Source organism: Macrotis lagotis, chromosome 1, assembly GCF_037893015.1.
Source record: "Macrotis lagotis isolate mMagLag1 chromosome 1, bilby.v1.9.chrom.fasta, whole genome shotgun sequence".
In the NCBI taxonomy this organism is placed as follows: domain Eukaryota; kingdom Metazoa; phylum Chordata; class Mammalia; order Peramelemorphia; family Peramelidae; genus Macrotis; species Macrotis lagotis.
In genome coordinates, this window is record NC_133658.1 from 233,597,364 (window position 1) to 233,621,853 (window position 24,490).

The window sequence follows — 24,490 nt, forward strand, 5'->3', positions numbered from 1 at the left end:
TGAAATCCCGTCCCTCCTGGTTTCTAATAGAACAATAGTGTTCCATGACATACATATACCACAGTTTGCTAAGCCATTCCCCAATTGAAGGACATTTACTTGATTTCCAATTCTTTGCCACCACAAACAGGGCTGCTATAAATATTTTTGTACAAGTAATGTTTTTGCCCTTTCTCATCATCTCTACAGGATACCAATTACTTCTTACAGAACGCCTATTTTATTTTTTATCATTTTTTTAATTTCTTCATGTAGATACTATAGAAAAATTATCTTTCTTTTGACTTATCAACTTACATTATTCTTCTTGAAAAGTATGAAATTTTTAGTATCTCTGGATCTATTAAAATTTTTATAGTATGATATAGCTTATTGGATTTACTCATCACTTCAACCTTAGTTTCTGAATTGCAGCTTTGTACCAGGGCAAGGCCCTATATGCTTTTATGCTTTTGGATTGGATAGTTAAGAATGTTTGATCTCAAACTGAGTTCCTGTACCAACCTCCTAGGAGAGGGTGCTTTAGATCCTTGATGATCAAAGCACTGGATCTTCAAGGGCCTATATGGCATCTTAGGACATAGTACTAGAGACCTTGGAGTCTATGGACATGGGATGAACCAGTTGAACACTGCCATGACTAGATTGGTTGCTACTGTTCTTTATATCTTCCAAGTTTCTGTGGGCTTCTGATTACACTGGTGTTTTCTTAGGAGAACCTTCTGGCCTCAATGGCTACAGGGATCTCTGATTAGTTTTTTTTTTTTTGCCTAGTTTTCTGTTTATTTTTTATCTCTGTAGGACTAACTTTTCTGATGGACCCCTTTCCTCTTGCCCATGGATCTCTGCCTGATTTTTTGTGCTATTCTAAAGTGGAAGAAGTCATTTACTGTAATTTTTCATTAAGCTTCTTGATCATTATCCAGTTTTGTGTAATTTTTAGATTTTTGTTGGAGTAGATTTGTGGGAGCAGGACTAAAGTGGTCTTGACTGGAATGTACCTTTTCCTGGAGAAAACTGCCAAATCAATAGCAATTCAGAAGCCTTGCAATATGAGGATGCCATGAAGGAACATAGTATACTTGTCTGGAGAAAGGTGTGGATTTTTAGTCACTTTTTAAGCCTAATTTCAAAAAATATTTTTGAGCGGGTTAGACAAACTCACAGCTCCAACAACAGTGAATTAAAATTCTAGTCTTTCCAGAATACTGAACTGATGCAAAGTGAGTAGAAGTGAGTAGAACCAGGAAAACATTATATACAGTAATAGCAGTATTGTACAATGAAAAATTGTAAATAACTTAGCTATTCTCAGCAATAAAATGTTCCAAGAAATCCAAAAGGGTCAATGATGAAGTATACAATCTGTCTCCAGAAAAAGAATGAATATAAACTGAAGCATACTATTTTTCATTTTTTTAATTTGTCTTCTTGTACAAATTGACTAATATGGAAATGTATTACATGATTTCATATTTATAAGCTATATTGAATTGTTTGCCATCTCAGGGAGCAGGGGTAGGAAAGGGAGAAAGTGCAGAATAAAATTTAGAATGCAAAACTTTTTTAAAATGTTTTTAATTGTTTTAACATGTAATTTAGGAAAAATTTATTTTTATTAAATAATATATTTTAAATGTTATTGAAATTTTTACATTAAAAAATAAAATAAAATATGCATGCCCCTTTTAAAAAAAATGCCTGTCTTTCTACCCCTCTAACATTAATTATTCCTATCTTTGGTGATTTGCTGTCACCACTGCTGCTACCCCATCATTTTAAAGAGAATGGAATTACAGCCCAGAGAAGTTACGCTATTTGACCAAAATTGCACAGAAAAGATGTAGCCAAGGTGGGATTTGAATAGAGAAAATCTGATTTTCAAACCAATGCTCTCTAAATGGCATTTTTCCTCTGACCTGGCTTATAAGGCAGGAGTTAGCTTTACTTCCTTTCCCTATAATCCTTAAAAACTGAGGCCTTTGAGACAGTCTTCTGTGAATTAAAAAAAGTGAGTATTCTCAGGGATTTCCCTGTGAAGTCAGAATCATTGACCAGATCAAGGGAAGTGTTTTTCTGGGAAATCAAATGTTCCTCAAAGGTATGTTCATATTACCATTGTTCTCTTTGGTAAATAATTCAAAAGTATATTATCCTTTTCTTTCCATGGAGTTTTTCTGCCCTTATTTCACAATTATCATGTTTTACCAGTTGCTTGAGTCAGAAAGTTCTTTGTTTAGCAAAAGAAAACTGTTGGCTGGAGCTCTCTCTTAAAGCAAATTATAACTCACTTTACTAGCATTAATTGTAAAATAATAAAGGTGCCTGTGACAGTCTTAGGTAAACTCAAAGTATAAATTGTTTTCTTCTCCATCAACACTTCAAAGTAGTTGACCTGGTTGCTTCTCTACTTCTCCTGCTCCACCCTCCCTTTCCCTTTCCCCACTCTAACTCCAACTCCAGATACTCTCCCAAAAAGGAAGCAAATGTAATCATCATGGAAAAGCACCTCACCCAAATGCTCTGAATAAAGTCAGGTAAGGAATGAGTAGTCTTTTTAGTTTACAGATTGTTTGTGATGTTTTAAACATCTCTTTGACACATTCTACAGAAATCAAATATCTAATCTTGGTCTAATGGAAGAGTTTGTGGCTGAGTCTGGAAAGTGTCATTATGACAGTAAAGAGATTAGCACCAACTAGAAAATGTGAAATGTTCCAGAAAAACATTGGGAAAGGACTTGATCATAAGGATACCTTTTAGCAACAGCAAAACACAGCTGATGAAAACTCGGGTTAAAGATGGTTATATGAACCTCTCATTTTAAACATGCCTAGGATTAAGTAACAAAATCACAAATAAGGGAAATTGTTTGACAAGTCTTGGAGTGGGGTTAACTATAAAATCTGGGGAATCATAGATTCTAAGGATATGAGGAAGAGAACCTGTTGTAGTAGAAAGAAGTCTGTAATGAAAACAGAAAACCTAGGTTTAAATCATGGAGCTGCCTCTGTGTGACCTTGGATAAATCACTTAACCTCTCTCTCTGTGAATCCTCACCTGTAAAATGAGGAAAATACCTATTGCAACTACCTCACAAAGTTATTATGGGGCTTATTTTTTGAAAAATAGAATTTAATGGATTTTGTAAAGCATTATATAAAGTCAGTTGTTACTTATAGTGACCATTCGAGTTTTCATTTCCTGAGGGCCAAGTATGTTATATTTCATCTCTACCTCAGAGTTCTCCAATACTCTTAAAGGGTTGAGAAATATCTAATCTCTGATTTTGCTTCAGGCCTCTACCAGTTGTTCCCTCAGTTTTAGCATTTTATGAGTAAAATTTATTTCAAATGTACAGCAAGAGCAAATATCTATATATTTATTTCTCTTCCCCAAACCTGATGGACATAATTCCCATCCTTTATACCTTCTTGGTCTCTGAGGATGAGAAGGGTAGTAGGTTTACAATTTAACTAGATTCATGTATAGCATGGACTAACCAGGTTTCAATTCAACCCCAAAACTACCTTCCACCTCTCCTGACTTCCAGACTTCTCAAGGTTTCCCTTCTGGGATAGAATCCTATCCCCTAGGTCTCCATGTCTCAAGGATCTGGCGACTTCATCCCCAACACCTAAAACTAAAAAGGATGCATGAAAGAGACTAAAGTTTCAAGACTGAAGAAGTGGGGGAGGAAGTCTTTCTCCCCACCCAACTTAGTTCATGGCTCCTGTACTGTAGATAAATAGGTCCTTCACTCCTCCCCCCACCCCCCACCAGATACTTCTGGGGGAAAAAAAGAGTCTGAGACTGACATAGTCATAATTTTAAAGATGCAGCATGTTTTGGTTGCACAACCAGTGGAAAGAGATTGTTCCCATCCATGTAGTAGAAGAATGCAGAATGCCTTCTCCCCAAATCAGGTCCTTGACATTTTCCACATAAGTGCCTCCAGTTTTAGTGATCAGAACATTCACTAAAACCAAGCTACATTTACTACTATGAATCTATGTTCAATATATATTTTTTCTAAAACACATTCTGCTTTGCAAATGGTAATTTTTTCTTTTTTCTTTTGTATTAAAGTTTAAAATAAAAAAGAATTATTAAATAAAAAGAATAATTTTTTTAGGTTTTTTTGCAAGGCACTGGGGTTAAGTGGCTTGCCTAAGGCCACACAGCTAGGTAATTATTAAGTGTCTGAGGCTGGATTTGAACTCAGGTCTTCCTGACTCCAGGGCTGGTGCTATACCCACTGTGTCACCTAGCTGATAATTCTTTTTTTTAGGTATCTTATTTTTGTATCATCTAAATGTCTACAGTATCTTTCCACTGAATCCTTCCAAGAATGTCATCTTTTATAACTGAATAGGGATAGGGGTGGAAACTGTACCTGTAATTTCAGTGGTATAAAGAACTCTTAGGTGAGAAAACTTCTAGCAGTGTAAATTGGCCCCTTCTCAGAAACTTATAGAGAGTTGCCCACAGCACTTGAAGGTTAAATGACTTGTCCAAGATCATACAGTACCATGTGTCAGAGAGAAAATTTAAAGATTTAAACCCTGGTCTTCCTGGTTTCAAGGCCAGATCTTAACCACTTAATGCCTCTCATCACCTACAATATAGAACAAAAGAAGAAAAATTCAGTAAAATTAATCAATCTATCAAAAAAAGTCAAATGTTAAGTTAGAAAATTAGAAGATAATTAATGTAGACACATAATAGTTACCTAGCTGTATGGCCTTGGGCAAGCCACTTAACCCCACTGCCTTGCAAAAAAAGGGGGGGGAATAAGCAAATTCAAGAAGACATTTAGCAAATTTTGATGTGGAATATGATTTCAGCTATCAATTTAATAAGAGTTTCGAGAAGTTAGGAATTTATATGTACAGCTTTTTGTTTTTGCAACTTTTTGGTAATTGTCTTCTTCCTTCCCCCTTTGTTCTCCCCCACCCCGCCCCAACTCCCCACTTATCAGAGTTAATGAAGCAATTCTATTATTAAACCACTTAGAAATCTGGGAGACAGTGTACCACGGTTTGAATGAGATCATGTTTTTCAAGAGACTTGAGAGAAGGAGAAGCACATTTGTAGAACAGAATCTATTCTAAATTTCAGATAAAGTATTGACTCTTTGATCTATATACCACAAAATATTCCCAGTGTAGAAGACTTACTGTTTTATTAGTATTTCATTGAGGTAATGTGGTATGGTGATAGAGTACTAATGAAGTCAGGAAGACTTAGATTCAAAATCTATCTCGGACACTAGAAATGTGACCCTAGAGAAGTCATGTAATCTCTCTGAGTTTCAGGTAACTGTTTAAGATTGTAAATTATATTTGGGACCCAGTTTGCATGGGTGGATTACACACAGATAAAATCATGGGTCTCTGACACACTTTCATTAAAATGGAAATTCATTGCAATTTCTAGTTGAATGATTCATTCATTATTTTTTTTAAATTGATGCCTTTTGTTTTTATGTCACATTCATTTCTAATTATATCCTTCCCCCTCCACCCTTGTGAACCTTTCCTTGTACCAAAAATTAAAAAAGAAAAAGAAAACAGATCAGTAAAATCAATCAGTCATTATGTTTACTTCATTTGACAGTTTATATAGTAAACTACACTCATGAAATGATGGTAGTGGAGAGAGGAATGCATTTTCTGCATTTTTCTGAAAATAAATTTGGTCATTATAATTATATAACATTTAGTTTTGTTTTGTAATCATCATTGTGTATATTATTATCCTGGTTCTCTTTACCTCACTCTACATTAATTCATATGATTTTCTGCATTCTTTTTTATGGTGCCATCATATTCTATTATATTCATGTGCCACAATTTTTTAAAAACAATTAATGTTGGAGCACTTAATGGCACAGTGGGTAGAGCTCTGGCCCTAAAGTCAGGAAGACATGAGTTCAAATGTGACCTCAGACACCTAATAATTATCTAGCTATGTGATCTTGGGCAAGCCACTTAACCCTATTGCCTTGCAAAGTGATTCAGTTTCCTGACATGGTGTTAGGAAACCTGTCCAGGTTTCACAGGTATACAGCAATGAGGTCAACACAACTCTGTAGACCTTCTGTTTAGTAGTCAGTCTAATACCTCTTCTCTCCCATACTTTCTTTTGGAGCCTCTCAAATACTGAGAGCTAAGGTCAGTAAACTTTTAATAACGTACCTTGCCTCTCAGTGGCCAAGACTCTGTAAATCCTTGTGCGCAGGCATAAAACAAACTTCTATATGCAAAATAATGGATCCCTGCCTTCACCTGTAAAGATTTGTCTTTGACCTACCACCCCTCATCTACATAACCCTAATTCTCATATCCCTTAGCCTTTCTATACTACCTATTCCCTGCTGACTCCCATTGCCTGTTTTTTGTTTAGGAAGATACCTATAGACATATTCCTGTAGGAAGAAGGTGACAATTTCCGATTGGAGTGAGCATCTAGATAGGATGTTAACTTCAGGATCTACAAGGATATCAGAAGTTAGGAAGGGTCTCCCATACATAAGGTATCTTCCTAAACAAAACAAGCTCAGTCCTATATGTACAGGATTGAAAGTCAGGACTTTTGGATTGCCTTAAACTTAAATATAAGGTCCTGTAAGGTCATTCTCACCACTCCCACAGCAATGAAACTGGAAGGCATGCCCATCTGGACATGCTAGTCTGAAATTAAACCATTATCTCCTAAAGATTTGTCTTTTCCAGAATCCTAGGATTCCTATGAACCTATGGAGGACTTGAGACTTCTATTCAAGAAAAATCCACATGAACCAGAGAGATAAGTGTCTGATGGCTTTACCACTTCTCCACCCTGGTTGTGGTAATCCATCACAAACAGCTACACTGCCTTCTGCCCTCCGCCCTGAATCACTTCAGTCATCCCTAAACTCAATGCAAGTTATTATTCAAAAGAATCATTTGGACAAAGGAGATAAGTGCATTCTGCTCTTTCTGCTCCTGGTCATACTTGCTGTCCTGCTTTATTTGTTGCCCCTTGCTTGTCAACTTCCTCAAATTCTGAATCATCCCCACTGTTTCTCTGTTAAGATTAGTGACCTAGAATTCCTCCTATTCTTAGGCTTTTTTTCGCCCTTTCTCTTCCTCTGAGTCTTTTACCTCCTTACATAGCTTTTAAAATCAAACCAACTTCCCCGAACTTCTACACTATGTTCTCCTTAATAAAGGCCACTGTTTGTGTACCAAATCTTTCTGCTGACTTTCAGATTTGTCCACTATCCCCGCCTCTCTTAGGGAGACATGGTCATGACTCTCCATGCTACCTTGGGACATTTTCCCTCTTAAACCCTTCCTCCAAGATTGTCATAAGACCTATAACTGGATATTTTGAAACACTGAAATGATATAAAGAGGAGTGTCATCCAAAGAACTGCACTACACCCATTTTATACTCCCTTCATATATCCATAATCATTCCCCACTGAGAATCCTCCTTATATTGAATTCATATACACAGACATTTTTGTAAGTCCGAATATGTACTTCCCCCTTTTCTAGTCTTCTCTTCCTACTCTCCAGTCCTTCATTTACTCCTCCACTGCCAATTTTCACAGCCCCCTCATGCAATATGACTGTTACTCTTGACCCTGTTAACATTACACTTAGTGGAATGGGGGTTAGAACATGGCCCAAGGCTACCTTGCATAATGCCACAATCTTTCCATTCTCTCTTAATTACTCCCAACCTGCCTGGGAAGACCATGGAGTCTATTGCCAAGAGCAACCAGCTGACTGTCAAATTCATTTGTCAGACGCAACACCAATTATAACTCTCCTGGAAAACATGACAGCTTTTGTTCCCAAGACATTCACCACTGTTGGGTCTCTGGGACCATGGCTATCTATCTCAGCTGGACTTCTTTCAAGCCCATCCCTAATCCTTCTATGGCTTTGGGAACTACTCAACACATACATCAAGAATACATTAATGCTACTATACAAAACCACACTGCTGAAATTCTCCTTTCAACTTCTTTGCCCACAGACTCTAATCTTCTTTTCCTCTGCAGCATGTACCTTTAACACACTTTGTCCCCTCTCTGGTCTGGAACCTGCACCCTGGTGTATGTGATCCCCAAAATGCTCTCCTTGGATGCATCAGTCCCAGTCCCCCTTGCCCCACTACATCCTACATTCAATTCAATAGGTCCAACAAGCCCTTCTCTTACTCCATTCCTGGCAGAGGTGGGTGTATCTGCAGACTGGGGAACAGACATAGAGGGTCTAACTTTTTCACAATCCATATATCCAAAACTATCCACATAGATCTCCAGTGTAAATAATTGAATCATTTCTTGAGTAATAGCAAATTCAACATCAGTCATAACTTCTGTGCTGTTTTTACACCATCCTCAAAACATCTTGGCACCTGAAGGTCTTCCTTGAACCTCCTCTCTCCAATCTGGGAAACCAAAGAATGGAAATTTCCCTGAGCACATGATTATCTGACTGAGGTCTAGAATTCTATCATAAAAGCTTTCCCTCACTCCTAATAGTCAATCAATTAGCCCAAACCTGCTTCTCAATCCACTTTGCATTTTTTGTGTCAATAGAGTTTGGCTGTAAAGGAGTTCCTGTGTATGTCTTCATGAGTCCTCTCACACAACCTCTGAACCAGAGTTTCCAGAACCATCATGGAGTTCTACCCAAAACCCCTTCTGGGTCTCCTTCAATAAAGGCATCTGGTTGACAATGAAACAGATAACAGATGAACCAAGTAGAAGAATTCCCAAGATTCCTTCCATCTCATGGAGAAAATGGGCATTCCATACTTTGAAAATACAAAAGTTGAGCATCGTTTTAACACTAATGAAGAGTAAAAATTGAAATTGATTCCTTTCTTCAAATTTTTCATAATCTGTATGTAGGCATGCAAATCCAGTTTGTCTTTTCAGCTTTAGCATTACCCTAGCACTTGACAATAAATCATGATTTCAGAGAAGCAAGGCTACTAGTAATTCAAAGGGGTGGCACAAATTGAACATAAACAAACTATAGACATATACCAAAAGTCATGTAAAGAACTTCACTGAAGACATATTTGGCTAGATAACCTGGGTGAGATTCATGTGTTCTGAATAAAACTGTTGGGGGAAGAGAGACAGCTTTATTCATTAGTTTCGTTTCTTTTTTTCTAATTCTAATTATTCTATTATTATTCTAATGAATTAATAAATTAAAATTAAAATATTTATCCATTTTTGCTATAAGCAAGTCACTGACTGCTAGGAGTTGAAGGAGCATAAGGTTCATGAAAGATATAATTTACTTACATGAAGTTTACAGTCTTTCTAAGGGGATACAATTATAATGAACAATATTATATGAATATTCAATCAACACTATATCTAATATGTTCCAGCAACTATACTAAATGCCAAGGATAGAGAATAATAACTGGACCAGTAGTTCCATTGGAATGAAGAATTCCTTGGTAAGAAAGTTTTCTTTCCAATGAAAATTGATGCTTCCACTTCTTTTCCTCTCAATTTCTTATCTCCCTATAGCTTGGCTTAAGATGTCATTCAATTGGAACTGCTCTCTCTTAAGTTGCCAATTATCTATTAATTGTCATTCCCTCAATAACAACAACCAAAAAAAGACACTAGAGAAATACAAAATGGAGTGTTATGTAAGAGCCAGGAGGAAAGATTGTTACTAACAGATGAATCAGGGAAGGTTTCGTACAGGAAATAACATTTCAATTAGGTTTTCTATTCAATTTAACAAACACTTTTAAAGTGAGTACTAACTTCCAAGTCCTGTATTAGGCATCAGGGAAACAAAGACAAAAGATAAAAGTTTCTCCTCTTTGAAGCATTTATTTGTATACAGATAAACATAATATAAGGTCATTTGAAGAAGGAGAAATCATTAACAAAACGTAGTATCAGGAAAGGCTTTGCAGAGTATGTAGAATCTGAGCTAATTCTCAAAGAAAGATAAAGATTTTGAGTAGTATGAGGGAGGAAGGAACATATTCTAGGTATGGAGGGTGGTCTGTGACAATGTGGAGTAGGAGTGTTGAGTTCACGGCAGCTATGTGGAGCAATGGATAGAGGATGGAGTTAGAAGAATCTGAGTTCAAATCCAAAGTAAGACACTCAATAATTACCTAACTGTGTGACCTTAGGCAAGTCACTTAACCCCATTTCCTTGCCAAAAAAAAGTGTTGAGTTCAGAAATAATTAGTAGTTTGCAGACATAGACAGACTTCTTGAAGATCAGGGGAGTAGGGACCAGGCTGTGGAGGATATTAAAAATCAAGTTGAAGAATTTGTAGTTTTTCTAAGAGTATCAGGGAGCCCTTGAAGATTTTTGAGTGAGAAGGTGGGGGTGGGAGAGGGAGGAAAAACTAATCAGATCTTGCCTTAGGAAAGTTATTTTGGCATTTGGAGAATGAGGAGGTGAGGAGAAAAATGGAAGGAGGGAGGTGAAGCAGGAGGATATTGAGGTAGTCCAAGTGAGTAGTAATGAGGATAGTTTTGTGAGTATAGAGAAGAGAAAAAATGCAAAAGATGTGGTAGAGGAAGGATTGACAAAACTTGTCAAATGATTGTAGATAAAAGATAAGGGAGAATGAGGAAACTTGACTGAGTCAAGTGTGATTAAGATCATGAGCCTGTATGACTAGAAGGATGTTGGTACTCTCAATAGAAATAAGAAATGGGAAATTCTGAAAGAAAGTCAGGATTGAAAAGGAAATGATGAATGAATTCAGAGTTTGGGTGATTAAATTTGAGATGCTTATAGGAACCTAGGCAGAGATGTCCACATGAGAAAGAGTGGAGTTCAGGAGAGAAATTAGGGATGTATATGCTTTAGGAGACCTTGAATAATTTACTCTTCTCTGAGACCCATTTTCATCCTCTGTAAAGTGCAAATAATACCTGTACTCCATATTTCAAAGTGTGATTATTAGTAAAGGTGGTTTATAATCCTTAAAGTAATAGCTCAATTAATGTAAGCTCATGTGGTAGAGTAAATTTAGTGCTGAATTTGGAATCAAAAGATGGGAGTTCAAATTCTACCTCAAAGTCATCAATATGATTTTAGACAAGTCATTGCATTTCTCTGGGCTTCAATGTTCCCCTTTATAAAATGAAGGGATTGTACTACATAACTTTTAAAGTCATTTAAAGTCCCTGAAGCAGCTAAGTGGTACAGTGGATAGAGCACTAGATTGAGAATCAGGAAAAACTGAGTTCAAATCCAACCTGAGACAGACCTGACCCTCTGTTTCTAGCTGCCAAAATAGACCTTGCAGATAGACAATGGGTTGGGTCTAGAATGTAATAGGAGGAAGAGAGTGGAATAGATTGCATTTGGGAAATTTCTCAGTAATTTTAATAATCCCAAACTCTGGTGCAAAGATCCATCCGTGTAGCTTAAATGTTCTCTCAACAGTATTCCTTGGTTGCAAATCTTGTCACACCCTAGTTTTCCAGAAATTCAAGTTATAGATGACCCAGTGGAAGATTAAGAAATATATAGGGAATACAGGTTTGCTATAACATATTTCAACAATGACCTATATCCAATAAATAGTGTAAGAAATATCAAAGAAGAAAGGCATCACTTGATAAAGGGGATGGGCTAATTATGTGGCAGGAGTGAAGGATAATAAATAGAAAATGAGTTTGCTACCCTCAAAATATAACAAGATCTGGAGCATGATCTTGGTGTTATGGACTCCTTTATTACTCTGATAAAGTCTATGTACCATCTCAGAAAAAAATGTTTTATTATTTGCAATCATAATTGAAAGAAATGTTAAATTTCCAGTTAGTGGTTAGTGAAATTTAAGATGTCATTTTTTTTTCCTTCCAAGGTAACAGATATCCTGAAATCAAAGGACTCCAGGTTAGGAATCTAAAGCAGGGCTGCCTAAAATATAGACCGTGGGCTACATGTGGCCCACAGTATGATTTTATGCAGCCCACCTGTAGATTTATTTTTTGCAAGCAAAAAAATAAAACAATAATTTGCATGGAATACAAAATTAGATTTTTTAATTCCATCATTAATAAATAATCTCATTGATGTTAATTTTCTTTGGTGCTTTTATGTAGTATCACAGATGGAACATACTACACAGAATTTTCAATTGATCTGTGGGATGAATTCCATCTGTACAAAGCAGACTAATCAGTATGCACCTACCTTTAAACTGTTGTGTTGTCGCTTTGTTGTTTTGTGTTTGCTTTCACGCTTTGAACCTTCATGTATTGATGACGTGCAGTTCCCCCACTTTCTAAGAAGTTAAAAGTACCATTACTTTTCATAGAAGTTACTAAACCTAAGGTAAGACTATAAATTAACTATTATATTAGTGTATTGTATTTTTTATTCTGGGTCTCAAATAATTATTTTATTTTAATGCGACCCTAAGATAACCTAAGGTTGGACAACTCAGATCTAAAGGAAAATCACCAACATTTTGAATGGATCCTCTGGAGAGGATTTGTAGAAGATCATGGGAAAAAACCAAATGATAGCAGAAGATATGTGTAGCATTATGGACTAGGCCTAATCTAGGTCAGAACTATAATGCAGACTCAGGGATTAAGGGGCAATGATGCACCCCTGGATCTCACAGTAAAATCAATTTTACTAATAATAATGTGTTGTATGTACCCTCACCCAATAAATTTTGGAGATTTCTCAAGATATGAAGAGAAAAGTCTTTATTGAATTCTCAAGAAGCAGACATCAACTCAACCATGCATATGGTAGAGTGAGGCAATGGGGTACAAGCAGCAGAAGCAATATATGCGATTCCTAATGTGATTCCCACCCCACCCCTGCCACTGACCCATCCTCATCAGTTAAGAGTGTGGTCTTCACAATCTAAGTGCCTAAGCTAATTTAAAGAAAAGCACATAATTCAGAAACATGTTTCTCCTCCAGCCCTGAGGAGTGTGTAGATATCTGGACTAAATAGATAAGGAGCAAGGTCAGTTTGCTCTTTACATTTCGGTCATGTTAACATCCACTGACATACCAGGAGTTGCTTGTCAGGGAGGAGGGGTAGAAGAGACATAACCCAGCTCAGTTTATTCTAATCTATAATATTCTCCTGAAGAAATATCAGACTTAATCCCATTCAACAAAAAAATTAAAAAATATACCTTTGAAAGTTAAAAGCATATAAAATATAACTAGTCTGATGTTTGTCCTTTGTTCTCAAAGAAGACCATGACATCAGGGGAGTAATGTCATGACATGTAAGTGAGCTGGATTTAAATGTGCTTGAGGGGGTACTGTGCATTACTTTCTTCCTCAGAGCTGAGGAAGTGGTCAGGTATAGACTACTGCTGCTGCTGCTACTACTACTACTACTACAACTACTTGTCCTTCAATATTGAAGAGGACCACACATATCAACCAAGTGATTGGTGGTATGATTTTGCACAATTATGTTTATGATAGTGAAGAATATTCTGTTCAAGGAATTCTCCTTGGAACCATTGATAGGAAACTGCATTATTGGAGATGGTCTGGCTACTGTAGAAATCTCTTGATCTTTTTTTTGGTTTTTGCAAAGCAATAGGGTTAAGTGATTTGCCCAAGGTCACAAAACTAGGCAGTTATTAAGTGTCTGAGGCTGGATTTGAACTCATGTCCTTCTGACTCCAGGGTCAGTGCTCTATCCACTATGCCACCTAACTGTCCAGAGTCTCTTGATCTTAAATGGGTTTTACTTCCTTTCATATCAGAGAGGCACAACAGCTCTTCATCAATGCAGGGCAAGCACCAGCATATGCTAAATGGTAACAGAACATGACAATCCAATAAATTCTAACCAGTCTCTTGATGGACTAATCATCAGTACAACCTTTCCTCTCAAACCTTCTCAGACAGGATTGGCAATCTAGATAATATCAATTTGTCATATGTAAGTCTGTATTGCTCTGCTGTTAGTATACTCCCTAGAGTTCATCTCTAGGAAACTGGTTTCCAGCCCCAGTCCTACCAACCTGATAGTTCTTAATGCAGAGGGAGATCTTGATCTTTTAAAGGTAGGTCTTTCCCAGGTCACAGTTTGACTGAGACTAAACCTTCCTAGTGATTAAAGTTAGGAGAGAGAGAGAGAGAGAGAGAGAGAGAGAGAGAGAGAGAGAGAGAGAGAGAGAAGGAAAAGAGACCAAGTATGACTATGCCAAAAAGGGGGGAATGGGAGGGTAAGTCCCTCAGGGCTTTTTAATCATTTAGGCAGGTAAAAAAGAAAAGAAATAAAAATCCTCTTTTGCATGGTCCAAAAAATAAATAAGTAAATAAATAAGTCAATTCTCAAAAGAGAATAAGATCTATGGGTTTCTGACCAAAACAAACAATGGTATTTACATTGACTCTGAACCAATTTGAGCCCAAACAGCAACCTAGAGGTTTTAGCCTTCAAGGAGAATCAGTGTGATTTGGATTTGTAAACCTCCCAACTAAGGAGTAAGGAGAAGCGTTAACAAGGGAAAAAAGATTCTTGCTCTAGTCCTTTTATTGTTGCAGTCCCAATTCAATACTTAGACTTCTCATCTATTATTTCTTACTTTTGTTAAAGGACCAGCCCGCTTCTTTTCCTAGTCATCTATGTAAGCAGCATGGAGTAATGGAGAGAGGGTCAGCCTTGATGACAGGAAGACCTGGATTCAAGTCCTATCACTATTAGATGTTAGAAAGTAATATCTTAGTCTCCCAGGAGGGAAACTCTCTGAGACTATAAGTTTCCACACAAGAATTATCTGTGATAAAATTACAAATCCAGAGCTAAAACAAATAAAAAAGAAACCTTTTATGGTACTTTTTGAATGTAACTCATCATTCTATTTATACCCATCATATGTCTTTCCATTATCCTTTTGGTAATCTATAATTTTGAGTATACCATGCAATATGGTATTTCATAATTTATAACCAAATACCATCACATCACTGAAAGGATTTTGAAAGTAAAAAAGGTAGGTTTTTGTTTTAGAAGAAAGCTGTTTTTAAAAGCAAGTTTTACAATTTCTTAAAGTCAATCCAAAATGACATTGAATTTTGAGTCTAACTTGCATCTATAGTGTCTTTTTGTGATTTATGTAGTAATAGAATAGTGCTATGGCCTGCCCATTCAACTGTATATCCTAGTCTGTAAAATAGGCATTCCTAATTCATTTGGCTTTTTTTCTATTTATATTGTTAGTCTAATCTCATTTGATTGGTCATGAATCTCTTTAAGGAGACTCTGCAATGTTCCTAGATTTGATACAATTAGTTTAATGTCATGCACAAGCAGAGACCTCAGATAACCTCAAAATCTTTAGAGAATACCTTTTCCATTTGTTCTTGGCATTGTATATTGTCATGTAGTAGCAAAAAAAATAATAGCAAGATTATATAAGGTTACATATAGCATATGAAATTAATAACCATAAACATTGAGCAATTACCTTACATCTATAAAGTATGATATTAGAAATTATATAGTCATTAAGTTAACTATACTGTTACATATCTAAAGTATTGATGTAGGAGAACTCTGGGCAGAGAGAAATATTTTAAACTTTTCCCTTTTCCTGTATTAAGAGACAAATGTAATAAACCTTTTCTTTTTCTGTATTGTTACAATTCTTTTCTCACAAGCAACCCCAATAAGCAAAGAATGTACCTAGCAAACTTCTTCCCAGTTCTGCCCCAATTCCTTCCAGTTCTAGCCCTTACTCCTCCCAGTTCTGTCCATAACTTCCTCCCAGTATTGCCCCTAACTCCTCCTAGTTCTGCCCATAACACCTGCCAATTCTGCCCACTTGATCTCTCCTCCAAGAGTTCTTAGTTGATCTTAGCTAATCAGTCTGGCTGTTTACTTGAGCTATATTCCTTTTTTCCTCCCTTATACCCCACCCCTTAACTGTCCTTGATGTTCTACTTAGCCTAACATGTAGCTGTTTCTTCTTTGTTTAAACTTTACTACCTTCTTAAAATTCATGCTTTTTACTTTGCTGCTTCCCTAAAGAACTGTGTCAATTAACTTGTAACTTTCTGCAGTCATCTACAAAATTTAATTTTTGGATTTTTCTTATCCTCCTGAGTCCAAGAAACTTGTGATTTTTTCACTAATAAATGAAACCACCCTCCCCCCAATCACTGTAAACTCCCTCCTCCAAACTATTCTTCCATCTACAGTATGACAGGATCTTATGAATAGGAGGCACAATTTTGGAGGAAAGACTGTCTATAGGACAATGTTCAAAACCTTTCTAATGGAGTCAAACCTGTCAAAACTTGTGTTTGCTGAAGCAAACATTGAGAAGCTGAGCCATGTTATTAGAATAGGACTTCTGTGAAGTGTCAAGAGAGACAAGCAATGCAAAACATACAAATGTAAACCTTGATAACTATGGAAATAGGGTTATTCAATTGAAAGGAAATCAGCTGAGTGAAGATATAAGCTTATCTGAATTGGTAATTAAATTATGAAATTAGGACAAATATACCCAGTTCTTTGGATACTTGCCAGGAAAGATCATAATGGAAGTAGGAAACTTGACTGTATAAAGTATAAATCACTTTAATAACCACAGAGGGTATAGGGGCAAACAGAACAGAAAGTACAGAGAAAAACACCAAAAGGAGTATAGAGGCTGACAGCATGGGGACAGGAGATGGAATGGTGAAGGAAGGCAGAAAGTATGAGAAAGAGGATGAGGAGAGGAGGAGACAGAGAGTAGCAGTCACATAACTATGAATTACAGTTGGGAGCACTTGGAAGCATATGGAAATGGAAGAATGCTTGGGAGATAGGGGTTTGAAGTCTCATTTTTATAGAAGGAATAGACTAATTCTTTTCTGTATCACCTTGAGGTTCATAAACATGTCCAAATCATTTCAAAGTTAACAGTAAAACTCTAAAGTTAATATGTCCACATCATCTCAAAAATTATCAGCACCATTTGATGATCTGCTGATCTTACTGAAGATGCCTCAAACTCATCCAAGATTTATAAATCATAGGACCAAAAATTCCTGACAATAGAGGAGTTGTTAGGCTTATGACTAGTTATAGCTTCCTCTGATTTAGTATATACTACCAGGATGTGATTTTTGATTAATATATAATACAATTTGTAATTTACACTCCTTCGATCTTTGGAACAGTTTGTACATGACTCCTTTGCAATCTTGCTTCCTGTTATTGCCACTTTACACCAACTACTTACAAACTTTATGTACTGTCTAGAAGATAGGAGAGGTGGTCAGGAGGACTAGAATAAGATTCATATTTCAAATATTATATCAAGGCATGATTCTGGATTATCAAAGGTTATGCCCATAAAACACAAGTATTGGTTGGTCCTATCAGATTGAAAAAAATTAATTAGTACCAGATGAGAATCAGAGTCTAGTTTATACCAGAAGGCTAATCTGCAAGTGATTCATTTCTTTGACCATAGAAACCAATGAAGACCATCTGTTTCAGGAATGGAAAGGATTCAGAACTTAAACCATCCACAAAATCCTGTATCACTGACATCTTGAAGTATTTAGAGTTTTCAAAGCATCTTCACAGCTATTATCTCATTAAATCTTCACAACATCCTGGAGGCAGGCAGGTGTAGATACTCCCCTCCAAATTCTACCTCATCTTCACACTGGACAACTCGATGTACCCCTGACCTTATTCTACCCTCTCTCATCTCTCTGTCTTTTCCCAAGTAATTCCCTATGCCTGGAATATTCTTTTCCAACTGCCATCCATTGAAAGTTTTCCCTTCCTTAAAGCTGCTAACTTCTCTATGAAGCTTTTTTTGATCCTGCCCCCACTCTCAGGTTATTAATTAAATCCCCATTCTTTGATTTTTCATGGCACTTGATTCCTCTTTCATAATTTCATAATTTCATACATTACTCCCAACCAGGAGCATCTATATCTAACAATAGATATAAGAAAGAGAAAGAAAAGAGAGAACTTTAAGCCTTTAGACACTACTTAGAGAGGACTGTTCTATGTTCTCAAGTGCTTTGCTCTTGGGTTGAAAATTCTTCTAGAGAGGAAACATTATTCCACCTGAGACCTAAAGAAACAAAAATAAGGAAAGCAAATAAGCTGCTGAGAATTGTTGAAGAATAGTATGTTAGAACTTTGTCTTCATAAAAGAACTACAACCAAAAAGAACAGATTAAAAGAACAATGATTAAACCCATTGGAGGAAAGACACAAAATCCAAGTAAAGGACTCTAAGTAAAATGAGAAGCCAGAAGCAAAGAAATGCTACAGAATCTCATGTTTATTAATGCAATTACAAGACTAGCAGATCACTATAAAGTCACTTGAGACTAACAGAGAACAATGCCATACCTATATATCTTCACTACATATTAAGGAGAGACAACAACCTTGGAAGAGATTTCATCCCAAGCAAAACTATGAGATGTTCCCATTGAAAGTCAAATGAGGGCAGCTAGGTGGTGCAATGGATAGAGCACCAGCCCTGGAGTCAGGAGTACCTGAGTTCAAATCCAGTCTCAGACACTTAATAATTACCTAGCTGTGTGGCTTTGGGCAAGCCACTTAACCCCATTGCCTTACAAAAAAAAAAACTAAAAGAAAAAATCAAATGAGAGCGTTATAATGATATAATATGAGCATATAGCACCCTGCAACACCTGAGGAATGAGTTGCCTTTCCCCATGTGTTTAAACACAAATGTTTCCATATACGTTTCTCCATGTGTGTTAACCTATATGTATCTACTTGTCCCTCTGATAACATGTATATTTATATGAAAGTGTTCATGGAGGAAATGTTTTATTGCTATGTAATTTTATTAAATGTTTCTGCTTTGATCTAATTGTATGACCTGATTGATTAGCAAAAGTAAATCCATTAGTAGGGACTCATAAGGTATGATCCTGAGTGAATGTAACCTACCTTAAACCTGAAGTAACTACTATGCTACTTTGGGAATATGTTAGATACAAGTGCTAGATACAATTCCTACACATAAGATATGTTTCTAAAAGAAATATGTTGGTTCATTCAAGCTAGATCAATGTATATCATGGAAACAACATAAAGACTAACAGACTGCCTTTTGTGGGAGGTGGGGGAGGGAAGTGAGATTAGGGAAAAATTGTAAAATTCAAAATAAATAAATAAGTAGCTTAATTTAAAAAAGAAATATGTTGGTTTCTCTCTCTCTCTCTCTCTCTCTCTCTCTCTCTCTCTCTCTCTCTATCTATCTATCTATCTATCTATCTCTCTATCTATTTCTATCTCTCTTCCTCTTTCTTCCTCCCACCCAAAGCCATTGAGATATAATTGGCTGGAATAACAAATTGAGTCTAAAGGAACAGAAGGAGACAAGAAGGAGTGGAAGCTTGAATAACTAATCATTAGATAAAAACTAGGGACATAGCAGTCAGTGGAGGATAGAATATTTGGTGATTTATAGTCATATACTCCCAGAATCCCAACTGTTGCCAGTACCCTACTTGTTGCACCTCTCAAACAGGGATTTCTGGATGGACAAGACACCTTTTACCCTTTTTTTATGCATTTTTGAGAAACCATAAAGTACACCAGGAAAGCATTATCTGCTTCAAAGCAGCCCACACTGCTAAGAATGGTTTTTAAAAAAAAAAAAAATAACCTAAACCTGAGTCCAAACCTATTCTTTCTATTATTATCTATGTGACTTGGGGAAGTCACTTCCCCTCTACTATAGTCCCCTCATATTTAAAATAATGGTGTCAAACTAGGTAAATCTAATACAATCTTTAGCTTTAACCATTTTTAACCTGTCTATGAATCTGTGAGATGGAGCTGGAAATTTTTCTTTATAGCTAACCTAGTGATTAGCATCAGTGATTGGAATTGCTTGATAGTTACCATGGTTATGGCTTTCTTAGTCACTCTGATTAAGCCCAAACATGAAATGAATCCAGTATTGATTGCAATTCTCTACCCACAGATGAGAGACAAACTTAGAGAGAAAAAGGAAAACATTCCAAGAAGCATCAGAAACACGTCCTAAGCCAAGGCCACAGAATTCATCATTTTCTTCTGCAGATTTCCAAACCAACATTTTTGTTTCCAATTAAAGCCGGGAGTATAATGACCTTTGGCTCACCTACAGTGGAGTGTCCTGAAAGGTCATTTTTAACATTACTGTCCCCTCTTCACTACAGAGATTTTTCTCTATCACTTAATGTGATCTAATTAGCATATCAAGACTAGAGTCCCATCCCTCTTTATCATCAACCCATAATACACCCTCCACCTCTGCCTCAATGGGGCTGATTTAGTATCACACTCTGGCTATGCCTTAGCTCCTGCGCTAAGGATCCTGAAGATGAGAGGATCTTCCCACTCTATTCTAATACCATATAACATCTCTTCTGTATTATGGCCAAACTTCTATACCAGAAGGTGACATGTCCTAGTACCCTCAAAAACTTCTCCTGAGCTCTTTCCTCTAGGCCTGGGCCTAAAATTTTGCTGCTTCCTCAGGATCAACCAGAAATTGCCCTTGACACACCCAACTTCTGGCATTGAATCACATAACTTCCCTTCCTCCTGACTGCCTAAATAAAGCCATTAAAAAATAGGAGAAATTCTTCATTTTTCTGTCATGGACCTCTTTGGCACCCTGATAAAGTCTAGAGACCCCTTCTTAGAATAATGCTTTTAAATATTTAAAATATAATACATGGAATTAGGGGGAAAGAGAAGAGATCAAGCATTTATTAAGTGCCTACTATGTGCCAGTACTGTGGTAAGTAATTATAAATAATATTTCATTGTCATCATTTTACAAAAGCTATAAAAACTTTTATTTTTATAAACAAATGAACCCTAAGCAAAAAGGTCATATTTAAATATTAGAGAGAAGGGATGAGAACCTCAAGACCCCAACTACTGTGTTTTAAAATGCAAACTCCTTAAGAATATCCCATTGGGTTCAATCAGTCTCAATAGTGTCTGGATGTTTCTTAATCCAAAATATAGAGGAATGAGCCAAATTGCTAATAAAAATTCAAAGATTTCTTACTTAAGAGTCAAGACACTAAGAGACAAGTCAATGATGTGCCAATATGCCTCCCTAGAGGATCTCTGAAGCAGCAACAAAGATGTTGTCTGTTAGTATATGCAAGACAGACTGGAGCCTAAGAGATACTCTAATAAATCATACCCAAAATGAGATGAGCTATTACCAACTCTGTGGAGTTAGAATTCATCTGGAACTCACAAAACATCTCTTCAGGTCTGAGTGAGGTGGTTAGTAACCTGTTCCCTCAAGCTCTGACTACAGACTGAACTACTCCACTGCTACAAAAGAGCTATTGTTTATAAATTCAGTGTGCTCCCTTCCCTTAAACAGGTCACAACTCACAAATGCTTTTGTACACAGTTTTATAAGTTATCATAAAATTCCTTACCTGAGGGCCAACGTTTTAGTGATGAATATCCCACTCAGCAAAGATGGACCCTGGATCCTAGCCTGCAATTGAAATCTTCTTTGCATGGTAGGTCTGGTCCAGGCTTTCTTCAGGAACCCACGGGCACCTCAAACAGTATCAAAAGAGAATCCTCCTAGAGAATGCACTGGAGTCACAGAGAAGTAAAAAACTAAAATCCACTTAAATGGAATCCTTACTTAATGAATATTTGGTTCTGCACTTGTAGAAAAAAGAAGAAAGTAACAAGAAAACATTCATTCAGCAAATTTATTGAGCACCCTACATGACTGGTCCAGTGGATAGTGCACTGGATGAGTCAGAAAGACTCATCTCACTGAATTCAAATTCTATCTCTGACAATGGCTGCGTGACCCTGGACAAGTCACTTAACCCTGTTTGTTTCAGCTTCCTTTTTATAAAATGAGCTGGAGAAGGAAATGATAAATCACTTCAGTATCTTTGCCAAGAAAATTCCAAAGGAAACTATGAAGAGTCAAACATGACTAAAAACAACTGAATAGTGAAACTAAATACAAGGACCTGTACTAATTATGAGTGGGAATGAGAGTGATTTACAAAGATAAATCACATTATCACAAAAGCTTACAAGGGAAAAAAGATCACACAATCTCAAAGTTTATGTAGGACCTGAAGAGAAATCCTTTCTACAGCAACATTCCTGGCAAAAGGTCATTCAGTCTTTTCCAAGAAACTTTAAGTGAAAGGGAATCCATGTCCTAGAGAAACAGCATGTACTATTTTTTAATAACTAATTGTTGGGAACCTAAATAAAAGCCTAAATATTCCTCTTTGCAATTCATACTCATTGTTCCAAGTTCTAACCTCTGGGGTCAAAATATGGCTCCTCTTTTATATGATAATCCTCCAAATACTTGAAGATAGTTATCATGTTATAAATATATGTCTGTACACACATATATATGTATTGAAATGGGAGTTGATAAAATCACCCAAAATAAATAAGTAAACAAACAAATAAATAGAGAAAAAAGAGATATCAGGACAGAGTCTTGAAGTATAAATATGCTTAATGAGCAATGCTCAGTTATGTAGGAAGAGAAGAACTCTAGTATTCTTTAGAGAAATGAATAAACAGGGTCTTTTGTATGTTCACCCAAGCTATCCCCTGTGAATTCACTTCCTGCTCCTCTTTTCCTTTCAGAATCCTCTTCTTTGAGGTTCTGTTCAAGCAGTACTTGAAATAAGGGAATGATCAGAATGTCCCTAAGCAACCCTCTTCCATGTAATATCAAAGGAAATTTCTGCTGTTGTAGTGGATGGAACACTGACCTTGAAGTCAGGAGGAAGGGAATTTGAATCCAGCCTCAGACAATTGATACTTACTAGCTAGATGACCCTGGGTAAGTTACTTAACCTTGACTGCCTCTCATTTGGGGCCATCTACATTCATCCTGATTCATATCTGGTCATGGAACCAGATGGCTCTGGAGAAGAAAGTGAGGATGATAATTTATCCCTCACTCAAATTCAATTCATGTGCTTATCATGACATCACTTCCACTAATGTCATGGTCTTCTTCAAGAATGAGGGACCAAAAAAAATCATGGATCAATCATGTACCATCATAAACGCTTTCTAGGTTTCTTCCTTTCTACCACCCCCCAGATAAATTTGCTATCTATCCTCAAATGTTCCTTAAAAACTTAGTCTGCTTTTCCTTTGTTTTCATCAGTCAGTAGTTTTTATTATACTTATCTATACCATCCAACAGACTGACTTGCTAGCTCTAACTCAAATTTGATGTGACATCTCCTACGTTCATTCATTCACACAAGTTACCTTTGCTACAGTAAGTTCTGTGACATTACTATCAGTGTCCAAACACCTAGCATGTTGTATTTACACATAGTAGGACTTTAATAAACATTTCCTCAAGTTTGAATTTTAAAATTATCTCTGTGATAGTGTCAATTCAATGAAGGAATGATACTTTATAGGAGGGGTGAGATAATTTTGAATCAGAAAGAGAGAAACTTCACAAAGATAGTATCACCTGAGGACATCCCTGAAGAATTTCTGAAAATCAGAGATAATGAAACAGGGCATCTTCATAATGGGAAACAGTTTTTATGAATGAATTTTATAGGTAGGAAATGCCATATCAAATTTGAGGGACAACTAGCAAGCCAATCTGCTGGAATATAGAGTATGAGAAAGAAAATAGGATTCTATTACAATTACACTAAATAGTATAGACAAGAAGTGATTGAAGGCATGAACTGGGATGGGAAAGGGGGAGGGGGTTAAAGGGGGGTTAGTTATATGAGTGAAGAACAGTATATAGACACAAGGAATATTGTGGGTGTAGAACCCACAAGGCTTGGCAACTGATTAGATGAGAGGACTGAGAGAGAAAAAAGAATCAAAGGGAATTCCAAAGTTTTTGAACCTAGTAAATGTGGAGAAGTAAAGACATATTGAAGAGGATTTTTGAAAGAAAAAGAAGATGACTTTTGTTTTTGTCAATATGGAGTTTGACAGTTTAAATTGACAGTGGGAAGGGGCATATAGAGATATCCAGGATACAATAAAAATATGAGACTGGAGTTTAAAAGATTAGGACTTCAGGAGCAGCTAGTTAGTGCAGTGGATAGAGCACCAGCCCTGGAGTCAGGAGGACTTGAGTTCAAATCTGACCTCAGACACACTACCTATCCGTGTGACCTTGGGCTGGGTTAAGTGATTTGTCCCATTGCCTTAAATAAAATTTTTTTTAAAATATTAGGACTTCAGTTGGGGTTAGGATGAGGGAATATATATGCCTACATATATACATATATAATGATATATAAATTATATAATATAAATTATATAATACACATGATAATACATCCATGATGTTTTTGTGAATGGTGGCATCCAAAGATTACTAGTCAATGAACATCTTGATTTCTTTAACTTCAATTTGGCAGTGTCATACCCCACTTTCAGAGGAAATAGAGCTCATGGTAGTCGTCAA

At 36.5% G+C, this 24,490-nt stretch overlaps 1 pseudogene; it reads left to right on the plus strand.

Annotated features, from left to right (window-relative positions):
- The window catches only part of LOC141487831 (uncharacterized), a 179,341-nt pseudogene that overhangs the window by 75,839 nt on the left and 79,012 nt on the right, over positions 1 to 24,490 (plus strand).